Source organism: Agelaius phoeniceus, chromosome 6 (genome assembly GCF_051311805.1).
Source record: "Agelaius phoeniceus isolate bAgePho1 chromosome 6, bAgePho1.hap1, whole genome shotgun sequence".
Taxonomy (NCBI): Eukaryota; Metazoa; Chordata; class Aves; order Passeriformes; family Icteridae; genus Agelaius; species Agelaius phoeniceus.
In genome coordinates this window covers 34,217,724-34,239,923 of record NC_135270.1, presented here as the reverse complement: position 1 = coordinate 34,239,923, position 22,200 = coordinate 34,217,724, and the positions used below count along the sequence as shown (strand labels likewise).

The following is a 22,200-nucleotide window of genomic DNA, read 5'->3' as shown; positions in this document are numbered from 1 at the left end:
CTTCTACTACCAAAAAAAAAAAAAAAAAAATTAAAGGTGTTATGCTTTGGGAATACAAAATCCTTAATTAGAAATCATCAAGTCAACCAATGAAAACATTTGTTTTATATGTGTATTCTCTATCTGCAAACTGATTAGTTGTTGCTAGTTAAAAAAACCCAAACCTAAACTAATATTTCAAGTATTTTTTTCTGCACATAATACTAAATCAAATGAGTTCTGATCATTGAACAACCCAAAGACAAACAGTTAAACGAAGGTCATATAATATTGAAGGAAATAATTCAACAAGATGTTAAAGAAAATCATTTACTCCCAAACATAAGATTGGAGTTGCTAGGTAGCTAACTACTGGAGATGTTTCCTTAGTAAGCACATTTTAATAAGCAGCAGTCTGAAATACAATTTATTTCATTGTATTTGGTCACAACTCACCTTTTCCTCTCATGATTCTATTAGGAAAATTGCCTATTGGAATAGTTACAGAAGTTAAAGGAAAGCAAAATTTTCCATGGTCTGTTATTATCTAAATAGAACTTGTTTTAGAGCATTATTTCATCTTGCAGACAGAAACGTAATGTCCAATGATAGGTAGAAGTCAGTAAAGCCCAACCTGGAAATAAAAGGTAATTTTTGATGGTGAGGACAATTAGCTATCGCAACAATTTTTCAAGCGATAGAGTAATCTTTTTCATCACTTGGAATCTCTAAATCAAAATGGGTGGGTTTCCAAAAGACAATCTGCTATGCCTCTGTGGGTTACTGTGTGCTATGGGAAGAATGAAATCTCTGATCTTTTCTGTGCAAGTCAGATAGCATTATCACAATGGCACCTTCAAAATATATTACTGTATTCATTTAGTCTTCTAAAATTCAAACTAATGTTAACAGGTCTTTTTAAATTTTTTTTTCCGTATTCTGATCTAAAAATGACTGTCATGTTTGTGACATTGATAGAAGCAGCATTCAAACACCATCATTTTCTTTGTTACAATCACTCAAATGCCAAATGGGGAGTGGCTTCTGCCTTCTGCCTTGTTGTTGTATCAGCCACAGGTAATTTGTAAATAACAGTGACTGGGTACGCCAAAGTTTGTCCTTGTAACAAAACGGAGACAGCTGAAGAAAGGAGGCGGGGGAAATTCTGCACAGTCAATGCCAGTTTGGGGATCTATCGGTATCAAATTATCATTTCCATTTTGTCTTGTGATTGTAACTTTCATTGTGAATTAGAGCATTCATTCTGCAGCAGCGTCTTGACACACAGTGAGGGAATCAAGATAGAGTGTGACAGAGCAATCAGCAGCTGGGCTGAACCAGTGCTGAGGGGCTGCTCTTTACTAGAGCAATGACATCCAGGCTGTTAGAACCATTGACTGTGAATAGCTGCAGAGGCAATGCAGGGACAAGGATGGCAAAGGTCTGGAGCTGAAACCTGGACCTTTCCTGCTCACTTTCAACTTCTAGCAGGCAATCCAGATGGGAAAAGAGAAAAAACAATCTTCCCTGAGCAAGGCAGGCCATCTAGCAGCAGAGGTAATAAGACCAGGCAAAGCACCACAGGGGATCTGCTTGATCTAAGTCAGATGTAGATCAATCTTAGGAATCCCAGGTGTAGCAATATCTACTCTAGACCGCAAATCAAGAAAATAATGTTCTTCATACAATCAATGTTACTGCAAATATCCCCATTAAAGAAGATAAGAAGAGATGTTGAGGAAAGGTTACATTTTCTGTCAATCCTGTCATTAATTTTGCTGCTTCAGTGACGGCAGTGAGGGGTTTTTGTCCCCTTTAATTGTGGCAAGAAGCAACTCATTTAGCTATATTCATCAGAACACATTACTGCTCACGGCTGGAGGGAAGGAAAGTTTCAAAACTAAAAAATGGCCAACTGCTGTGTAACATTATGTCTTTTGTCTGTTGGTGTAAGTGGAAAATCCCATCCTAATTATGAGTGGAGCTTTAAATAGTCAAATAAACATGTACTTAAAGTAGCTTACATGCATGTTTCTGTTCTGTTCATTTTTTCTAAAAAAAACCACCATCACATATGTAAGATAGTTATTCTAAAGAAGCACTTAGAATATTGCATCATCAGGGCTATTTTTATTTTGAGCCAAATCACCTATGCCATTTTTTATTACCTTTGTCAATTACATTTATTAATTGGGAATTTAGCATGTGATATACAGCAAAATGTTTGAAATAATAATTTTTTAATACTGAATACATAAACACATGGTGACTGCTGAAAACCATATATAAATGAAATGTAAAATAACGTATTAGTTAGAAAACATACCCCATAAGCTCCTTTGCTACCAAAGTTGCTGTCTATAGGTTTGTTTGAAATTAATTTTCTAGTAACTGTGATTTGCAATTGTATAGTATTAAGAATTACAGATGAGTTTCTCTAGTTTCAGCTAAAGATATTGCAATAACGACATCAAAGTCCATGAAAATCTCTTCATCTAAGGTGTATTAGAAAAAAATAATTATAAAGGAATGGGCAGGTAGATGGTGTGAAAAATGAACACCTAATCACCTGCGTGACCTGGGTTGTGAAGCACAGCACTCTTCCTTGTTTTATTTAGTCAGACTACATTTCAATGGTTACAAAATCACCACTGTCCAACTTTTTCCTTCTGCACTAAATTTCTCCTGATGCATCACCACTGAAACCAATATTTTGCCTGTGATATACAGGAAATCATTACCACTGAAAACTGTGTTTTTACATTTTAAAACCTGATTTACAAACTTTTATGTATTTCTCAAGTTTCCTAGCAATATTTCCACTGAGATCTGAATATAAACTAGTGGCTTTTTTTCTGGCTACAGAGCAAGAAGCAAAGGAAACTCTCCTCCTTGGATCAACAGTCCCTGGTGAGGAATCCATCCATTCAACTGGCTTGATCAATGAGCCATTACAGAGGTAACTATTTCCTTTTTTAAAAATGACAAATTCTTCAACTCTGCAAAACCACTGTACAATTATACCCAAGAATACAAATGTGCAGAAGTACGTGAGAAGAAAATAAAGGCCATTTTAGTATCACAGTCTTCTAGCCCAGTCAGTGGCTGCTTGCATTTTTTCTACTTTTAAAAGTAAGAAGATGAAAGTGGAAAGTTGATGGTGTTTGCTGGTTTGTTCAGAAAATTAATTCTCTTTCATATAGAGAGAGCACAAAAGCCCTTTTGTATAAATGAATGGACTAAATTATTTCTGAACAATTCCTGAATTATTGCACATCTGATAAGTTCAGTATAAGGAAGAGGCACAATTTGCATTTTTGGGTATCAGGTCTGCAGTTCAACCTCACACATTATGAAATACTTTTTCCTGTCATTATTCCTTCTCTTTACCATATTCCTATGTAAGCATGGCAGTGGCATCAAACTCTGATGTATCTGATGTGGAAACAAAAAATCTCACTGTTTTATTGATCAGAGGCTGTATCCTGACTGGGTCAGGCTTTTTCTGTGTGCAGTAGGTTTGTACCAAAAAACATCATGCATCATTGCTCATGGACTTGTGGGCTGCTCTCCCTGGAGCCCAATGCGTTTGCCTGCTGAGAACAGGATCATCTCCCTCTCAGATTTCTGAAAGAACTGCACATGAAATTAAAAGGGTGACATTTTTAGAAGAAAACTAACAAGTGTGATGCTATTTAATTATGAAACGAGGAAGGGAAGACTTTATGACAGAAAGCTAAAAATTTAGATATAAAGTGTAAGAAGGTTGAAATGCAGTGTGGATTTACCAAAACTATAACCTAACAAGATGAAAAGGTAACATATCTCATAGATAAAGGAAATGCACTAGACTTCATTTTCATTAAAACCTAGATAATTCAGTTAATTCTACATTGCAAGATATTTTCAAACAAAGATTATCAAAGAAATGGAAAGCCGTGTCTTTTGAGAGCAGTCTTTCAAGCATGGCTTTTGAAGTTGAAAGAAAATATGGTTACTGCCTACAAAAAAATCTTGGTATACATGCCAGTGATAGAAAAGGGCCATTTAAAGATATGATACATTTAAAGAAAATTCACTGACACCAAAATCCATTTAAAGAAGAAAAGAAACTTTCCAGCTGTCAGAGCTTCTGGGTCTATCTTCCAATGGAAGAACATGGGAGAGTCAGCTTCTGGGATGGGCTTTGCATTCCCGAAAGAGCTAAATAACGCAGTCCCTGGAGAAGCAAAGGGCTCCACTCAGTGGCTTAGGGTCTTGCTGGTTTTACTCTCTGAAGAAAGAGAAAGAGAAAGAGAGAAAGAGAAATTGTGTGAAAGATGTGAGCCTCACTTTTATATGTCTCTTACTTATTTTCATTGTAATTGTAAATATTCCTTCACATGCACATACTTAAGAAACTTTTCTAGATACTTCTAATTAGAATTCAAGGCTTTTCCTTCAATCAATTATCTCCCCCCAAAAAACACCCAGTGTAGGTATCTGAAGGAATTCTTTCTTTTAACTGAAATCTCTCCTGTAGCACCTACATTTACGTGAGTAGGAAGTAGAGCTTCAGTCAGCCGAAGTTGTGGAGAATGCAAGATTTACCACGATGATCTTTTTCAGTCATTGGGGCTGTCGTGGCTTTATTGTTAGTGATGAAAATTCTCATTTCATGGGCTTTTTTCAGATTCCAGGAATGAACAAATGCTAATTAATGCTGGTGAGCTAATCCACCAGCCAACAGATTTTGTAGGACAGTAAATATGACCTTGTTGTGTTTCTTGGCCTTTAGCTTTAGCTGACTTCTTACTCTATAAAGGTACAAAACTTTAACCAAAGTTAACCAGTAGGTCATTGTTGAAGGTGCCATTGTTTTGTGCTAGAGCATATGTAAAATGTCTGCCTTCTGGACAGTATGCTTCCTGAACTGTTGAATGACACCACTGAGGGAGATGTGGAGGTTGCAGTACCAGCAGCTGATAGCATGTGAGGGTAGTAAAAGATATTCCTCACCATGACATCCCTTTCCTGGTATAATTGGCAGTGAATCGGTGCAATAATTAAAGAATATTAACAATTTCAGATGGAAGGATTTTTTTATGGAAGTTTATTTTTTGTGGTTTTGGAATTGTGACATTATGATACGTGCAAGTTATGCCGTGGGCCTCACATGATACACATATTTTTATTAGATGGATTATACTTTTGCCTTAAGCCTTGTCCCCTACCCCAAATAAGACCCCATTACAATAGGGACTGGATGAACTTGTAGCTTGATGAACCTCAACCACAAGGAAGTTCTTAGTTCTTAGTTTTTCCATAGACCTTTACAAATTTCATCGCCCTTACTAGTTTAAAGAATTTGCACCAGAAGTTTTCGTGCTCTGGGGACATCCTCCTTCCATTTGGATACTATTCTGTAACACTTTGAACAGGTTGGTTTTGAAGGCAAGTGGTGTAATTTTCAATGTTTTCTTTTTCTCATTATTCAAATATTTTTCTCTCTAGTAACCATTGCCCTCATCAATCTAAGTTTCCTACCCAGCTTCTCTGTTTGTTACTTTTTAGCCAAGACAGGAGGGAAAAATAATTTTTTGTCTATGATGACAGTAACAGACAAGTAGCATTTCAACCATAATGAATTCCATAATAATATATCCCTATCCAAATAGCCCTAAATATTGCTTAAGGTTTGATTTAAACAGATTCAAGCCTATTTCTCTTTCTTCAGCAAAGTCTCTCTAAAAACCAGCAATCCATGTCCTGGTAATCTTTTGTTTGAAAGAATGTATGTCTTTATGCAAATATGTTTCAAAAACTGCTTGACCAAAGTGGCTTTAGAATTCATTTCACACATTCTGAAGCTATAACATTCTGACATATTAGTTCACTTGGGTTCTGAATGGTTCACGACTCTTCATTTTCCAGCAACTCGATGTTTATGGCATGTGCTCAATTGTTTTAAGGCATGACTAAAAAGTGTAAAACTGGTCTATGAAATCGCTAGTTCAGAAAAAATTCTCTGCTCTGTTGAATTCAATAAGCAGTGTGTCTATTTACTTTCTCTGTCTATTATTTTTTTTTTTTTAAAACCTTTTGAGTGTTTCAGAATTGTAGGGTTGGAAGAAGTACTTAGAAATACCAATTTTCTGTATGCAAACTTCATGGTGCAGAAAACATTTTTTTTTTTTTAATGTGGAAATGTAGGTCTCTACAGTAATTACAGCTTTGCAAAGCAATCCACAGAATTTTACCTACCTCCTCAAAACTATGGAGAGAGAGGAAAGATGAGGAAAAATAGCCTATCTCTATTCATCATCCTGCAGTAGGCAAAATAAAAACTGGACAGAGCACTGTAATTTGGAGTTTGGGGACAAAAAGACATAAAATTCTGCTTCCCTAGAATAGTACATACAAAAATCCCTTTTCTTCAAAGGCTTTTTCAATCTGTACATCATGAAGCCACATTGAAATAAATCTTTGAAACAAATTTCTCCTTTGGACACTAACAGCTTTTTCAAATAATCTGTTTTCCTTAATGATGAGAGAGGTACAAACTTTAAGAAAACCAGCAGATGTTTAATGGCCATTTTAAACTAATTGTATTGACTGTATCCTGTTGAACTGAAGAATTGTATCCATTAGAATTCTCTTGTATAACATTCTGCCTTTGCTGACATCCTCTGTAGTAGCAGTGGAATTTCCCTGATCATTTTCCCTGATCACTTAATAAAGTGAGATATGTCAGATTCCCTTTTTGACTTCAGCTCTCCCCAGTCATGAGGGAGACATAATAATTAAAAGAAAAAAACCAAAGAATTGTATGAGTTGTAGGCTTTTTATAAAAAAGCTGCTTTTCAGTTGTATTAAAAGTGTCAACATTGACTAAATGGAGAAATAGATTTTCTCTTCATGATAGGTTTAAAAAAATTGAATGCAAATACATTTTCAGTTTCAGTACAGGTAGAAAGTATGATGCCTAGTTTTACACAGCTCTGCTAAGCAGGTACATATGCATCACTTGAAATGGTGTCTAATATTCCACAGATGGCAATTACTTGCAGAGCAATGGCTAGGGACTTAATTAAAAAGGCTGAGAGTTAGCAAAGTAAAATGCTGCAGAAGCACATGAAAAATCTTTACATTATGCAAGATATAGAATATTTAGGAAGTTAAAAGTGTCTTTTTACATTTTCCCTTCATTTCTGCACAAAAGGCTTACTGTAAAATAAAGGTTAGTTATGCCATGTTTAAAATTATATTTCAGCTAACTGAACCTACTACACAACAAAGCAAAATATATTTGACTACACAATATTGATTTTACATGAAAGCACATCAGTTAGTAAAATGCAAAAACCAATAAAACATCACCCCTGGCTGGAATAGATATCTCTAGATACAATTTATTTTTACATTTAAACCAATTATTGGGCTTGTTGCATTTAAAAATGTGAACCATATATCCTTTCAAGGACTTTTTTATTCAATCAAATCAATTGCATTGATCTCCATATTCCATATTAAACACCAATCTTAAATTAAAGCTGACACATTTTGAAGGCCAAAGTACAAGTTTCTAAGCAGAAATAAATTCTACAAGGCTTTCTTTGTGTGTTTTTTATGCCCAAACATGAATACAGATATTGATTATGTTTTAACACACAATTTATGAGCTATTTCGATGCTTATTTCTTCCTAAAATATGTTCAATAATACAAACTCACAGAAACAGAATGCTCCCTGAAGTTCTTTCTGTTGCATTGGAATATGTGATGATTTTCATAAATAATTAAATGACAGAATGGAAATAAAACCTTAGGCAGAATTGTTCATGAAGAATCTATGACTAACAGGACATACAACTAACCTACCACTTGTTGAAATGATCACTTGTTGAAATGATATAGGGACAAGATTTGTTTCTTTTGAGCATGTTGTCAGAGCAATTCACATCAACCTTGAGCCTGACCAAGTTGTTTTTGCTCCCAAATGCAAAGCAAGACTGTAAATTCAGAGAGGCCATTCACATGGACAAATCTATAAGGCATAGGACTGGTGCTAAGTATTCTCATGGCCTTTGTCCACTGATGATAGGGGCAAAAGTCCAATTTCATACAAAGAAGCCAGTGTTATTTATCCAGCTGTCTTTTCCCCTTCAGGCATCACCTCTCTATGCCTGGTAGAAAAACAGCCATGCTACTTGGAAAGGGCTTCTCACTTCTCCCTGGCTCATCAGTTTTCCAGCTTCTAAAGCTCTATTGGCTTTGTTTCTACTTTGGAACTTCTATCTCCCAATAGTTTTCAATTAGCTTTAGATGCATTATTCAACTCTCTGAAGCTTTCCAGAGTTTACATAGAGTTTGCATGAAAGTAAAAGGAAAAATCCAGACTTTAGAAATATTTTAAATATTCAGAATGTTCACTGTCCTGTTCACACCTCTCCATCTCTTCGTATTGTTGTGTGCGTATGTTGCAGTCAAATGAACAGCATAAGAACCAAGGAGGGAATTTGTCAAATACTCCAAATAGCTGCACATCACTACAGATTATGACTGCTTGGATTTAGGGAACATTTTTTTGGCTGAAGAAACATTCCAATGGGATAGATTAATCTATGTAAACCACACAGCTCAGCTGAAACTGCTGTTCAGCATTCTAAATTGCCACCTTCATCTTCTTTCAGCACAAAAATGTGCATTTCTTCCTATAATAAAGATATTTTATAATAGCAATAAGGCAACTCCAGGGTGTGCGGTTATCACGAGATAATCATACCCTGGAGGGATTGCAGATACTTGGCTGTGCCTCATAACACCCCATGTGTGTGTTTATCTCATGATAACCCTACTCTCTTTTGTATCTTATTGCCTAATTATCCTCTGCTAATGCAAAATACTAATTTTTTTGTCTGAAACAATATGTGCAAGAATGCATTGCTAACAATCACTGGAGGACATTGACAAATAATGCTGTCACTACTTTGTACTCTCTTCCAGCCAGAAATTTACATAAAGAACCAACTTTGGATATTTTTTTCTGAACCAATGCAAATTCTTTAAGGCAACATCAAATAAATATTGGAAGCAGGCCAAGTAAATATCTCTAAAAATTCCATGTATATTCTTACATGTGATTTGTGTAGTTTTACTTATATGAAATATCAAATTTCTTTCTTGGGCATTTACATCTCTTTACATTTCTGATTTTAATACACAGAAGGTATTTTCTCGGCTGTTGCTTATGGATCCTGAAGGGGGTCTTAGGATCCCCATCTGATATTTATCTGAGGATAAATTTTATTTTATTTAATCTCCATATAGGGAGTGCTAGCTATGTTTCAGATACCATTGGGAGATATTCAGAGAGAGTAAAGATTCTGGACTTCTCTTAAGGAGATAGAATTTTTGTTCATTGTAACATGCAAAAAAACGAGCTAAACCTGTTTTCCACTGATGCTGAAATTTCAAGATGATGTTCAACAGCTCGTTAGTTGAATCAATGTCATAAAAATCACATGTAATCACAATTCATTGAAAAGAAACAAACTAAAAAATTGGTTCCCATTTTTAACTGATAGATTTATTCTGCAATTTAAGTGTAAACATTAAAAAAACATTGTAAAAGGTAACCTAACACATAAAAATAGTATGTATAAGAATTGCTTTTTCATCTTTTAATAAAAGCTGTATCAATTGAAAATCATTGACTGGTCAAATGATAATCTAACATATTAAGATGACATTAAACCCCATGAAATGTAGCAGAAAAAATGCCCTCAAAATGCAAAATGATAGGTTAATCCCAGAGTTTAAATTATACTGTTATACAGTTCATCATTTTATATTAATAATATTACTGAATTCTATTACACATAGTGTATTCATATGTCCAAACACTGTGTGAGTTTTAACCAGTTTCAAAGGGTTTTTTCCATGGACCATTCTACTAGAATAGAAAAAGAAACCTGTAGACTATTCAGTAACAATAAACAAATACAAGACAAGTTTTTATGTAAACAGAAATAAGAGAGGACAAACAGTACAATATTTTTAGAGAAATTAATTTGGTACAATGCCAAACACAATAAAAAATGCAATCCTGAGAACCCACAATATGACATTTTATATATCTATCTTATATATGTGTGTCTGTGTTTGGTTTATATCTATGTAGGTAATGTGCATTTTTGGTTTTATTTTGTGTTTTATAATATATTATTATTTTCCATACTGTTTGCAGTGAACAAATTCTACTTTTAATAGCACCACCTGTGTAGATCTGCAGGCTTTGGACTCTTCCTTCCTTTGTTGTGAGCTACAGATAATTAAATCAAGATTTTTTTCCTTTTAGAATATCTATTTTTACACTCTGTTTTTATGTAAAATTGCTTTCATGTTCCCTGTCCTCCCACTCAACCAGTTCTTCTGAAAAGCACGTATGTTTATCTCTCTTAACATTGCTTACAGATCTCATTTCTCAATGCTTTGATTATTTTAGATGGCCTTCTCTGAATTCCAGCTTCCTGGTGCCAGTGGGAGAGAATTTCCTTAATACAGCTCTGCTCAGAATTTGCTAGCTCTGTGGATGCCTTGCCTGTGGCATTCCTGGCAGCCCTTGCCATGATATGCTGTTGGAAAAAGAATCAAGGGACATATTCCCAATGAGCATATACCAAAAGAATTATAAAAAAAATAATACCTCTAATACAGGATGAAGTTGATATGCAAAACCCACACTAATCATAGCAGCTGCTGGTTTAGAACAAAGATCTGAGCTCACAGTCTCCTTATCTTAATAGAAATATGTCTATATGTGAGGCAGGAAGGGGCTCAGAGAGACCTACATGCACTAGAATTAGCAGGATTTTCCCCTACAGTGGCCTCAATACTATTATTATTATTACTAGTATTGTTTTTGTTATAATTAATTATATACTTGAACTGATATGAATGTGCTGCCTTGAAGATGTCATTCATAAAACATATCTAGTAAGACCTTTACAAATAAAGAATAGTCTATTATGTTAGCCCTGTCTTGAATTCTCTCCTTTTCCCTTACTTATGCCATTAAAATTCATCTTAGCCTTTAAATTTGACATCAGTATGCCAGCAATAATAGAAATCACTCTGAATAGCCAGACAAAAAGTTTTGTGCCCTACAACATGGTGGAAAATCTACCTGAAATCTTTCTGATCAATTGGAAACTGAGAAGAATTGGACTTCAGTGGCTGCAGTCAGGCTTTCACCTGTTGTATCACCTCTCTTGGAGAATTTTGCTAGAATTTATCTTGAGACACACCTTACTGACATACTGCAGGACTGCTCCTCCTCCTCCACAGAAATAACATTCCTCCTGCCAATATTAACATTAGCTTTTGGCTAACATTTTATTACGACTAAATGAAAATAGTCCAACAACTTCCAGTGAAAACTTTTATCATTAAAGCTTTCTCTTGTGCATTATGGAAAAAAATGGCTATGAAATATTTTACTTCACAGAACATTATAATGCACATGCAGCTGTGCAGCTCTTCTGTAATTTTATTTTGTCAACAAAGATTTAACATAACTGTTTCTTACCTAAGCAATGGGGGCACAATGATGTCATAAAGTCACTTATAATAATTCTTAGTGGAGATGCCCTGTTTTAGCACACATCATTGTCTACAGTCTTTTTTCATTGAGTAGCCTTGCTTCTGTGACACTGTTTCTTTCTAAAATTATTCATAGCCAAGATGTCCCAGGAATATTACAAAAAATATACATTTAATGAGAGTAATAGCAATGGCTTAAGGAAAACTTTTTAATATTTCCTTTTCAATGTGAAAAATTAATTTTGAAATATCTGAGTTTCTCATCTTAAAATGTTGCATTTGTCATTATTGTTAATAAAAGGTTATTTAAGAGTTTAAAGAGTAAGACATCTCTACTAAGGTCCTTCAAAATATGCCATTCTAAATTTCAACTCAGCTGAACACCAATATGTATTTAGCAGCTAAGACACCAAAAGAGATACACACACATAAAGCTCACTCAGATTTGCCAAGGATGGCTTCTCAGTTTATGTTTTTACCCTCGAATCCTGCAGTAAAGCTGTGTTCAGCTTAGAAATGTTGTTTCAGTTTCCGTGTGGTGAGGATTTTCTCCTATATTCTGTTATCTTTACATACATTTACTCTGCTGGACTTATTTCAACAAAGCACTTAAGCATATATGTAGATTCATTCCTTCCCAAATATATGTGAATTTGGGCTTAACTGTAAACATATCCTTATGTTGCATTTCCTTCAGTGAAATGTAAGCACTTGTTGAGGTGCTGTTGTAGAACAAAGATCAAGTGAAGGCACTGCTGGCCTTAGTGAGAGATTAAAATCAGGGCCTTACCAAGGTTTCAAGAAATAAAAGACAATAGAGTTTTTGAAAGGAATGAAAGACACCAAGACCTCAAACATTGTAATACTGTTACTCTGCTTTTCACATCTGAAGGAAGAAAATTCAGACTGCTAAGCAAATACATATAAATTAAGATTATCGTGCTAGCATTAAAAAAAAATCCATTCTGAGTTGCAAGAGCTATAACTCTAGGTCAAACTTGGTCTTTTCTTCTTCTGTGTTTCCAAATTTTGCCAGTATTCCAGATATTATTAATTCTTTATTAATATTCATATATGAATGTTTCCAATCACCTTTTCATCCTACATTGCTATTAGAAGCAGCCCAGAGAGTGGATAAATTTTTCAATACAACTGCATACATGTGTTACAAAAATGTTCATGTTTTCATCACTGTTCCTACTCACACTTCAAAATGCAGACTTGCTTACCTCCAGGGATTGCCAGAGAGCTTCGGTTCTTGTGGATGCACAATTTTCACAGCAGATATCCTGAAAACATTAGAGTTCATAGAAACCACAGAGATTCTATGATTCCTTGAACCCCACATTCCTTTGAGTGAAAAGTGGCTCCTGGTGAGACAAATATGGTCTCAGAATAACAAAAACGGTATTACAGAATTTAAAAAAAAAAAAAAAAAAAAAAAAGCAAAAGCCCCACACTAAACAGAAACATAAAACCCCAGAAAACTATCTCTAAAAGTTATGTTACACACTGATTTTTAAATCTCTTGGAGGAAAAGAAATAAAATTTATTTTGCACAACACCACCCTTTATAACTTTTTAATAAGTAAATGAGTGATCAGTGAGAAATGCTGCCCATGTGCTCTCTGCTCCATTGGCCTTTGCTGAGATAAGAGTGGAGCCAGTTGCTCAGATGAAAAGATGGGGAGGGGGAAAACATGAACAAATACAGCAAAAGGGAATTTCTGTTCCAAATTAAACTCCATAGTTAGATAAAAATGCTTTAAAACATTTTTCAACATATGGATATTTCCTTCAATTCCTAGGATTCACTGGCTGGACCATACTAGAGAAGTAGCCTACAGACAGTATACTGAAAATTTTCTGTATTGTCTGGAATGACTTTTTACATTTTGAAAAGGTTTCACTTCTGCATCTGGGAGCAACATTCTTTTGTTTCCTGGAACACCTTCACCACAACATGAACTGTCATTCACAGAGCTTATTTGACTTCCCAGCCTAAGATTATTTGTCAACCCTTCTTTCACAAACATTCTTGTTTTTAATTCTTGCTCTATTATATTGAGAAATAAATGTTTGCCATATTTAGAGGCTTTATCTGGTTATGCACACTGAACAGCAATGCCTCCTTTTTTATCCAGCAATTGTGTCTGAGAAAAGATTAAAGTCTGTGAATGTCAGACCTCCTTGGACACATAGTTGCAGTCATTTTTTGCATATAAGTCTTCAAATTAGGATGTGCTTGTTAGTGTAAGGTGAGGTTTAGGATATGTCTATTTCAGAAAAAAAACTTTTCAAAAGAAAATTACCTTTTCTTGAGCAGTGTAAAACCATTTGCACCCTTAATTTCTGTGATTTCATTTCTTTTGGTATTTCCTAATACATGAAAACATGAACAGTTATAGCAAAGATCACGAGGCATCAGAAAAAAATGCGAGTCATATTCTAATCTCAGAGGAAAACCTTATTTACATGATGAAACCCTTGCTGTGGAAAGCTTGGGAATCTTGGTGGGTGGAATCTCTCATTGTCAGAACTTTCAGCAAAAGAGCAGCTGCAGATACTGAAAGCATTAAATAAAAAATTACCAACAAGCTGTCTTACCTGTGTGCACTCCACAGAAAGGAAGGGCAAACATGAGCAGGTAGTGCTTGTACATCAGTCAAAACTATGACAGCTACGGTGTAACATCTGACAACACTGACATGTGCTGCACTCTCTGAGATATTCCTCTAACTGAACCATAAAGAGACAAATAAATTAGTAATAGTACCTTGCCTGTCAATGTCCTATCTTGCAGGCTTCTCACACTGTTGATTAGCATTGTTTGAAGTGGTTCATCAATATGTTTACTTGCAGAGGAAAAAAGAAGAATGCTGCATTCTTTTATTACCTCGAGAAAAAAAAAAGCAAAATAAGGGGCACCTGATTCCTCATGATCACATATTCATTTCTAAAAAAAGGACAGACAAAAATCTGTATAATGCTTTCATACTAGTCAAACAGATCAGATTTTGTCTTTATTCATCTGCTGTGTGGCAGATAAAGCTCTCTTAACCAAATCAGTATTCTCATATAAGAAAAAAAATCAGATGGTCAGCCACTACCTGTCAGATTTTGCCCATATTCCTGCTGCCTTACTCAAAGCCAGCACAAAATTTTCCTGTAATACTTTAGTTTTTATAAAATATATATACTTGTTAGTGATTTTTCTTGCTCTTTTTGCAGCTGGAGGCATAATTATTATGAAAAAGAGGGTGACTGGGAGTACCTGCAGGTGTTAATGAGCACTAATGGCCTTGACAAGCCCCACCCAGAGCCTCCACCCACAGCCTGGCCCCTGGGCTCCATCTCACTTCAGGGGTGGGGTGGGCTGTGCAGATCAGAGAAAAGGAAATCTGTGCAAGTAGAGATGGATGTCTCTACTTTGACAAGTCTTAAAACTTTAATTGGCATTTAGTTTTGATGGGAAAATAACTGAATAACTTGTGTTGGGGTTTTCAATTTCGTTAAGGCCAAACTTTGTTTTTGTCCTGATTTCACCTAGGGTAGAGGTAGCTTCTCCCAGTAGCTGCTGCAGTGCTGTGTTTTAGATTCAGATTGGGAATGGTGTTGTTTTTGCTAAGCCATCTTTATCCTAAGTCAAGGACATTTCCCCTTGGCTCATGCTCTGCCAATGAGGAGGTTCGCAAAAGAAACTGGGGGTAAGCATAGCTGGGATGGGTGACTTGAACTGACCAAAAGGAATATTCCACAGCATAGAACTTCATGCCAGTGTATAAACTGAGGGGAGTTACCAGTGGCCAGTCTGGATTTGATAAGGGAGGTCTGGCATCAGTCACCAGGTGGTGAGTAATTGTGCATGACTTCAGGTTTTTTTTCCTTTTTATTATCACAATTATTGTTTACCATTACTACTGTATTTTAGAAAAAGAAATTAAAATAGAAGAAAGGCCCTTGAATGGACTGATCTTTCCTCAGGGTGGCTGCAAACATGGATATACAGCCTTTCATTCAGACTGAGACCCTAAAAATACAGTTTTTATCGTCACAAAAGTCATGCATGGAAATCAGGTGGTGCAGGCTTGGCTTTTAGCATAAAATACAAGGGTCGTGTCCTGGAATCCATATACAGCATGTTATATATACGTGGTTCACAGACATCCAGTAGTCACCAATGTTCTATATCTGTATATTATCCAGTGGCTTCAGCCAACAGAAAAAAATCTGAATCCAGTGTGAATCTGCGACATTGCCAAAGAGATTGTTTGCACATTTCCTTATTCTACTCTGGAGCAGCAAACATAGACAATTTTTTCCCTCTTTTTTTTAAAGACTCAACTTCTTCAAAATATATTACTTTTTTTTTTCTTCTATGATATATTCAGTATTTGGTATATATTAGCCTGTTTAATAATGAGTCAGGACATTCTAGCCTACCTGCTAAGCACAACTACTTCATATTTGAAAGTGGAAATAAGAGAGAACAGATGTACTGTTGTGGTGACATGACTACACCAGGCTTCTTCTGCCCTTGCACTTCACTTGTCATGGGGGTTAGTAAGCATACTTTATGTTGCAGTCCTATCAAAGGAAATGTTCTTGTTGAAAGATCCTCGTTGCAAACTATGCAGTGAGCAATCTCTATCTAGACCTTTTCACCATCATATGCTGATCTCAGAATATTTCATAAGCTAGACTCTGCACAGAAGAAAAAATCTGTAGCCTTTTTAAAGTGGTTAATTTAAAAGTTTTCTTTTCCTTGAAGCCATTTTTCAATATTGTGGTATTTCAATATAAGGCGTTTTGAACATTTTGAAATTATTTTACTTAGCATTTAAGACAATCCTCAAAATATTTTGTAAGTGGATATGCAGTGGCTCAATATGCGTTACTTATGTTTTTTTATGTTAGATAGAATGGGCTTCTATATGTCTTATCTGAACCGGTACCATGGGATTTTGCATGGGCCATAAATGAAGCAAAAGACCCCTTCAAGTCAGCCATCACACTCACCTAGATAGAGTGTATGGTGCCACAGGGCTCAAAGAGACAAATGAACTACTCATTGAAGATGAAATAAAAAGTTCTGTTTCTTTGCCAAACATAATGCAGGTGTAAAAATTATTGGCCAGCTAACACATGTAAAGAATTGTTGTGGTTTAACTCCAGACAGCAGCTAAGCCCCCACAGCTGCTCACTCACCTCCCTGTGCAGGGTTAGGGGAGAGAACTGGAAGAGAAAAGTGAGAAAACCTGTGGGTTGATATCAAGATGGCTTAATAAATAAAGCGAAGTCTGCACATGCAAGCAAAGCAAAATACGAAATTAATTCACCACTTCCCATGTGCAGGCAAGTGTTCAGACATCTCACACATAAACACCACCACTTTGAGTGCGGCCCTGTTCATCAGTCTTCCCCCAGCTCCATATCCTGAGCGTGATGCCACACCTTCTGGAATATCTCTTGGATCATCTGCAGTCATCACTCCCAGCTCTCTCCCCTCTCAACTTCTTGTACACCCTCAGCCTTCTCATTGGTGGTGTGGAGGGAGAGGTTGAAAAGGTCTTGAAGCTGTGTGAGCCCTGCTGAGCAGTAACTAAAGCATCCCTGAATTATTAGGGGTGCTTTGGTCATAAATCCAAAACACGGCCCGATGTTTGCTACTGTAAAGAAAATTAGGTCTGTCTCAGCCAAATACAGTACAATAATGTCATACATCATAATATGTCAGTGATATTTACTTTAGAAAGTGAGTTTATGATTGGGTATTACATTTAACTGCTGTTCTCTTCAACTCTGGAATATGGTGACTATTCCAAAAAAGAAATTGAAAGAATAGTAGAACAAACATTACACTCATTAGGCAAAAAGAGTAATTTCTAATGAAAATAACAACCAAAAAAATTTTGAGAGAAAAAGAAAAGTGAAAACAGAAAGACCAAAAACTTGCTTTTTTTAACATAATTGGAGATTTTTCTCTGCCAAAATTTCTAAAGATCAGACCCAAGAAATTGCTTGAAAGCCAATTCAGAAAAGTGGCTCTGTTCACCTTGTCTATGAATCTTTGCTTATTTTATGAAGAATTGTTATCTATCTGACAAAACTGAACAGTAGAGACCAATTATTTGTGAAGCACATTTGATGGCCCTGAAGTTTCTTTGGATGGTGTTGGAGGTTCCCCATTTTATCACACTAGTTAGGTAAATTTAATTAAAATTCAGCTGCTTCACAGGACCTGTTTCATGGTGATGGAACTCTGTTTTCCATACCTGTTATAAGGGGCTTATGTCATTGCACCAGAAAAAAAGCCCCAAAAATAGTCATTTATACTCCACATTACAAATTAATCAAATATATATATATATATATAGTGGTGTCAGCAACCAAGAATTTGGTTCTAATAGTCTAGCTTTGATCCCATGATAAAACCAGACTGTCATTGATAGATTTTTGCTATACAAATATTAATATTTGCAGCTAGAATTCAGAATAATTTTGGAAATAAAGACTACTAGTAGATTTATATTCTTTTGCATATGCTTAGGGGCGTGCAGCTATTTCTTTTATATTTATTTCTGTTTTATTTATTTGATACTTCAAAATCAAATGAAGATGTATTCTCAGGCTTCCATTTATTCACTGTTAAAATTCATGAAATATTCTCTAGTCTCTAGAACAGATTTAAGACAGAGGATGATTAAACTGTTTTCTAGTTTCTCTTTGTCTTTGTGAGAGAAACATATCTGATTGGAAATCTAGAACCCATCTAGTATGGGTTGAAAAGATCAATTCCAGTGACTGAATCTTTGTAGTTCCACGTCATGTTAGCTGTAAAAACACTACTGAGTTTTGTCCAGAACAAAACACTATTTTCTTCTTGTATGTTATGATATCAGCAGTTACCTCAGTAACTGTAATGGGGAATAATAATTTTGGGTACTTTTTAATGTATATTGCCATACATCCTATGCATTAATTAACCATCATACGTCTGTATCTGAGGCTGTCACCTGCAGATAAAAAATTTAAGCAGTGAGGCATAGGTTCACCAGTATTAAATGTTGATGCAATCATTGAAGTTAAAAACAGGTATCTGTTACAGAGAAAAGAGAACTGGATTCTTCTAGAGGTGATACTGTCCTTAACTGACCTGAAATAAAGTTAGGTGCTTCAAAAGGAAAAATGGATTAAATTGGGTACTAAATATTAAGTCACTTGCCTGTCCTTTAATTCTCAAAGCACTACAGAAGATTTATAGCTAATCTCATTGTCTTCCTTTTTCTTCCACAGGTCATTCACTCAGAGGAAAATGATTCAGATATGTATGGAACAGTCCTATCAAAGCCGAGGCTTCCATATTGCAGTCAAGACATATTTTAATAATAGTTTCCTAAACCACAAATTTGCAGAATCTAAAGTGACAATACATCTGGTAATGAAAAGTAAATCCCTCTTTACCTCTAAAACTAATACCTAAGCAGCAAAAATAATTTTTAAAAGGGCTTTTTAATTATTCTCCACAGTAACCTTTTCTTTTAGGATCACCATATGTACCCCATTACCCAGTGATCTCACTTTAAATTTGTATGACACATTAAAGTCTTATCACTCTGGATTGCAAAGGGATCCATTAAAATGCCACATATTTTACTATTTATGTTGCCTTGGCAATTAAAAAAACAACAACACCCCATACCATTAACAGTGATTAGTACTAAGGTTGCTTAAAATAAAATGCAGCTCAGAAGTGTTACTGGATAGAAGTTTGCAAATTTCAGATCTGTTGGTTGCTGCCATTTTAGCCTGAATTAAATGGTCACTTGCTAAGACAATACCAGAAATAGTTCTTCTGTTTGCCATTAAGTTCCTTCATCTTCCACTTAACTTGTGATTATAGGCTGTAATATCTGACATTAGTTAAGATTTCGGTCAATCTATACAACACCAATACTTGAAGATAAAGTCCCTGATTTAATCAGATGGAAATAATTTCTGGAAGTTCCAGATAATCAAATTTGTACATGCAGTCTAGAGATTATATTGCCACAGTAAGTTTTAGAGCAGATGTCGGATGCTGTAGAAACCTCCTTATAGCAGAATTTAAATCGCCCTTGTTCAGTAATGACACAGGTTATTAAAACACAATTTTTGTGGTGACCTAATTAAAGCATTCTATCAAAAACAATCAAAGCAGCCACTCTTTCACTGATGAGATTTTCCAACCCCTAAATGCAGCCCTGATGGAAGCACAGCATGAAAAATGGGTAAAATTATGATTTCTGCTGAGAAATTAGCCTTCAGCGGTTGTTAATAAAGGAAAATAGGAATTTACACACCAACACATAAACTTTGTAAGTGTGGACTCTCTTATAATGCCTTTTGCAGCAGGTAAAGTGCACTGTTATAACTATCATCCTCAAAATGTTATTAAACAATTCCAGGGTGAGAAATCTATGATATTTTAGTTTTGGAAGCCTAAAAGCTAGACCATGGGCTCTTACTAACCTAGCTGTCTGTCCCCTGGGTAACTAATCTAGCTGTCTGTCTGTCCCCTGGGTAACTAATCTAGCTGTGTGTCTCCTGGGTAAGCTGTGATTCCCTGCAGCCCTGCCAGAATTTTGTTAAACACACTCTTGGTTTTTCTGCAGTTACAGAGTGTGATTCTGAACACTGCTACTCAGCAGAGGATTCACTATGCATCTAGAAGCAGCAGTAATGTTTACTTGGTCCTTTCAGATTTGGATTTATTGCCTAGTGACCCAAAATAGGATTCTCCTCACAATGATTCAATAGAAGAGATCCTAGTCAGTCCAAAAAGTCGCTGTAAGTTGTCATTTAGACTCTGCCTTTCAGACTATATTCTGAAGCTGTATTTTCTTACATTGATTATCATTGCTAGCAATCCTAAGAGAAATGGTGGTGCCAACTTTACCTTGTGAATCCAATTAACAAAATCTGACAGAATATTTGAAAATTAATTTAGATTAAAGTATTGCAATTTAGAAAGTGCAAAATTCCAGTTCATGTAATGGATCTTACTTGACCCAATTATGTATAGAATATATCAATGGTTGTAGATAACACTGAATAACCTTTGTTCTATATTTCTTTCTCAATTGCATTCCCAAATTAGATAGTGAGGAAAAGATTTTACAAGGCTTATAACAAAATATTTTTAACCTTTAATAATTCTCGCACTACAGCAGGTAAATCTTAGTTTAAAATATGTTGTAGCTCTGAAATTTATCTATTCCATCTAAAAGATGTGTAGGAAACTAAAACCTGGTGATGAAAAAGTTCTCATCATTATTCTTTTCACAGAACATGTACTCTGTTCTTACACTTCAAAGATCTCAGAGTAATTTTACAGTCCTTCCTTCCTTCCTTCTCTCTGATGCTAAGTGATACATCTCATTTTTCTGTACATGTGTAAACTGGGGTGTAAATTTACCACCCAGAAGGGAGTGGCCTCATCCACACATCTTCCTGGGGATGAGCAGTAACACACACTGTCCCCCAAGTCATGAGCTAACACTACCTGAGAGAGTGCTGCCTGACATGGAAAAGTAACATCCCAGTCTGTGTGCTGGCACTTCAAGAACAGGGTCAGATGATGGACAGTGCTCAGGCCTATGCCTTCATTGTGCTTTATCTGCTCATACAGACATAGCCACTAAGGCTATATGAGCCCTGGAAACACCTGAATGAGATAAACACATTATAAACAGATTAATCTTTAGACCTGCAAGGGTTCATTCACTGTGTAGAACACATGGTCTCTGGATTTTTTTTTAATTTTTAACTGACTGGTACTAGCTCTGTGTTTTTATTTTGGTGCTGCTTTTACATTAACCTGCTACTCTCTTAATATGATAAGAGGTGGAGAGCCTTGGAGAGCAGAGCGACAATGAACCTCTGTAACCGAAATGCTAATCAACTCTTAAAGCATCTCATTTTTATTAAAATTAAAGAGAAAAGCAATTAATTTAATTGGAAAATTAGATCAATTGGAAAATTGGAACAAACAAGAACTAGATTTTGGTTTTGAGAGATGTGGTAATCTTTGCTGAGTTTGTATTCAGCACTGAACCAAAAAAAAGTTGAGCTTATTTGGACACAAAGAGAAATACAACTGATGTGGCTCCACCTACATTAGGTGAATAAAGAGGAACCGAGCAGATTGTGCATGACCTGCATGTTTACAAGATTCTGTCTCCTTGTTTAATTCTTCTGTGACATCTTATGGATATTTCATAAACCACCACACAATTGCCAGCTAGCTAACATCTCACTGAAAATTTTGTAAAAAAGTTCAAGGTCAAAAATAATTATTCTGCATATATTCATTTTTCCTACAAGGTGGCTTCTTTTCTGACAGCTTTTTAAAAGCTACTTGTGAAACATCAATGCAATGCTCAGGAGGCATTCAAAATGCCAACTGGCCAAAAGAATCTAACATCAGTTTTACATTAGACTTGAAAATTTGTGCAAGGGCATTTTGTTTGTTTGGGGCTTGGTTTTCTTTGTTTCACGGAGAGGCAACCATACCAGTTTGTACAATAAACAGAGAAGACCTTGAGAACCCAAACAGCATTGCCACTCTGGACTAATGGGGGAAAAAGCCAGATAGAAT

The 22,200-nt window shown here is 35.6% G+C and overlaps 1 long non-coding RNA gene across 1 annotated transcript in view; it reads left to right on the top strand.

The window, feature by feature from the left end:
• LOC129121101 (uncharacterized) overlaps positions 1-19,999 on the top strand; it is a 221,037-nt gene extending 201,038 nt beyond the window's left edge. Inside the window, exons 11-12 of the long non-coding RNA XR_013182816.1 lie at positions 2,845-2,938; positions 18,858-19,999. This is a non-coding gene — a long non-coding RNA (uncharacterized LOC129121101). The remainder of the gene's footprint in view (positions 1-2,844; positions 2,939-18,857) is intronic.
• The last annotated feature ends 2,201 nt before the right edge of the window (positions 20,000-22,200 follow it).